The sequence below is a fragment of the Penaeus monodon genome, chromosome 29 (assembly GCF_015228065.2).
Source record: "Penaeus monodon isolate SGIC_2016 chromosome 29, NSTDA_Pmon_1, whole genome shotgun sequence".
In the NCBI taxonomy this organism is placed as follows: domain Eukaryota; kingdom Metazoa; phylum Arthropoda; class Malacostraca; order Decapoda; family Penaeidae; genus Penaeus; species Penaeus monodon.
The window spans coordinates 7,401,355-7,401,794 of NC_051414.1; positions in this window are offsets into that span (position 1 = coordinate 7,401,355).

Sequence of the window (440 nt, forward strand, 5' to 3'; positions counted from 1 at the left end):
GTCAAACAAACACACTAACAAACAAACACAGCCACAAACAGATCTAGATATAAATAGACCATAACACATACAATATTGCAAATATAGACCAACGTCTATACATATTCATCTACATGTTTATACTTATGCAACTGCAACATGTGCTTGCAACAATGAATCATCTCCTCCCGCTTCCCCATACACCCCCCCCTCCCTCCCCCAGGGTCCTCCCCACCCACCTGGGAACGTGGGAACCTCGCAATAGACAGACACGCAGTCAGCAAGATCGATAGACAGCTGAGTGAACGAATGTCAACACACGTCGTCTAGAGAGGTTTTGCTTTGCTTGAAGAAGGGGGGGGTGAGGGGGGGAAGGGGGGGAGAGGAGGAAGGGGGGGTGAGGGGGAAGGGGGGAGAGGAGGAAGGGGGAGGGGGCGGTCGTGTGTCCTTCCTGTTGTGGG